Below are 2,373 nucleotides of genomic sequence, written 5' to 3'. Positions count from 1 at the left end.
AATTTTCAGGAACAAGCCAACCATAGTTATTTTCTAGAGCTTCATGCATTCCTAGGAGCTTACTAGGTATCGGTACTTTAATCTCCCCTCCATTATTGACATTTTTAGTGTACTTTATTCTATCCATGTCCATCTTTTCAAGTGTTTTTGCAAAATCGGTGAACAAACCAAGCCTCTTATGCTTAATAAAAACTTTTCTAGCTTCTTTAGCTATATCTTCAAATTCTCTAAGAAGGACTTTTAAAACAAAATTTATCTTTTCTCCCCTTTCCATATCAGAGAGTGTAAGAAACATATGTTGAATTATAGGATTGAGATTAACAAATCTAGTTTCCAACATGCGTATCAAACAGGCAGTAGCACTCTCATAAGTAGGAGCAAGTTCTACCAAGTGTCTATCTTCAAAATCTTCAGTCTGTACTAACATGAGTGAAAAAATCTTCTATATTATCTCTTCCAATGATAGACCCTCGTCCTACCGGTATGTCTTTCAGAGTGTATTTAGGAGGAAACATGATGAAATAAACAGAAGGTAAATAAACTAAATGCAAGTAACTAATTTTTTTGTGTTTTTAATATGGAGGACAAGACAGTAAATAAAGTAAAGCTAGCAACTAATTTTTTTGTATTTTTTGATATAAGAGCAAACAAAGCAGTAAATAAAGTAAAGTAAAGCAATACAAAAACAAAATAAAGAGATTGGATGTGGGAGAATCCCCTTGCAGCGTGTCTTGATCTCCCCGGCAACGGCGCCAGAAGTAGTTGCTTGATGGTGTGCAAGACACACGTCTGTTGGGAACCCCAAGAGGAAGGTGTGATGCGTACAGCAGCAAGTTTTCCCTCAGTAAGAAACCAAGGTTATCGAACCAGTAGGAGTCAAGGAGCACGTGAAGGTTGTTGGTGGCGGAGTGTAGTGCGGCGCAACACCAGGGATTCCGGCGCCAACGTGGAACCCGCACAACACAATCAAAGTACTTTGCCCCAACGTAACAGTGAGGTTGTCAATCTCACCGGCTTGCTGTAAACAAAGGATTAAATGTATAGTGTGGAAGATGATGTTTGTTTGCGAAGAACAAGTAAAGAACAAGTATTGCAATGAGATTGTATTTCAGATGTAAAGAATGGACCGGGGTCCACAGTTCACTAGTGGTGTCTCTCCCATAAGATAAATAGCATGTTGGGTGAACAAATTACAGTTGGGCAATTGACAAATAAAGAAGGCATAACAATGCACATACGTATATCACGATGAGTACTATGAGACTTAATCAGGGCATTACGACAAAGTACATAGACCGCTATCCAGCATGCATCTATGCCTAAAAAGTCCACCTTCAGGTTATCATCCGAACCCCTTCTAGTATTAAGTTGCAAACAACAGACAATTGCATTAAGTATGGTGCGTAATGTAATCAACACAAATATCCTTAGACAAAGCATTAATGTTTTATCCCTAGTGGCAACAACACATCCACAACCTTACAACTTTCTGTCACTGTCCCGCATTCAATGGAGGCATGAACCCACTATCGAGCATAAATACTCCCTCTTGGAGTCACAAGTATCAACTTGGCCAGAGCCTCTACTAGCAACGGAGAGCATGCAAGAACATAAACAACACATATATGATAGATTGATAATCAACTTGACATAGTATTCCATATTCATCGGATCCCAACAAACACAACATGTAGCATTACAAATAGATGATCTTGATCATGATAGGCAGCTCACAAGATCTAACATGATAGCACAATGAGGAGAAGACAACCATCTAGCTACCGCTATGGACCCATAGTCCAGGGGTGAACTACTCACACATCAATCCGGAGGCTATCATGGTGATGAAGAGTCCTCCGGGAGATGATTCCCCTCTCCGGCAGGGTGCCGGAGGCGATCTCCTGAATCCCCCGAGATGGGATTGGCGGCTGCGGCGTCTCTGGAAGGTTTTCCGTATCGTGGCTCTCGGTACTGGGGTTTTCGCGATGAAGGCTTTAAGTAGGTGGAAGCGCGGAGTCGGGGGGGGCTGACGAGGGGCCCACACCATAGGGCGGCGCGGGCCCCCCTCTGGCCGCGCCGGCCTATGGGTACGGGGCCTCGTCGCCCCACTTCGTTTCCCTTTCGGTCTTCTGGAAGCTTCGTGGAAAAATAAGACCCTGGGCGTTGATTTCGTCCAATTCCGAGAATATTTCCTTTGTAGGATTTGTGAAACCAAAAACAGCTGAAAACAAAGAATCGGCTCTTCGGCATCTCGTCAATAGGTTAGTGCCGGAAAATGCATAATAATGACATAAAGTGTGTATAAAACATGTGAGTATCATCATAAAAGTAGCATGGAACATAAGAAATTATAGATACGATTGAGACGTATCG

The sequence above is a fragment of the Lolium rigidum genome, chromosome 1 (genome assembly GCF_022539505.1).
Source record: "Lolium rigidum isolate FL_2022 chromosome 1, APGP_CSIRO_Lrig_0.1, whole genome shotgun sequence".
Lineage (NCBI taxonomy): Eukaryota > Viridiplantae > Streptophyta > Magnoliopsida > Poales > Poaceae > Lolium > Lolium rigidum.
Note: the sequence above shows the minus strand (reverse complement) of the source record.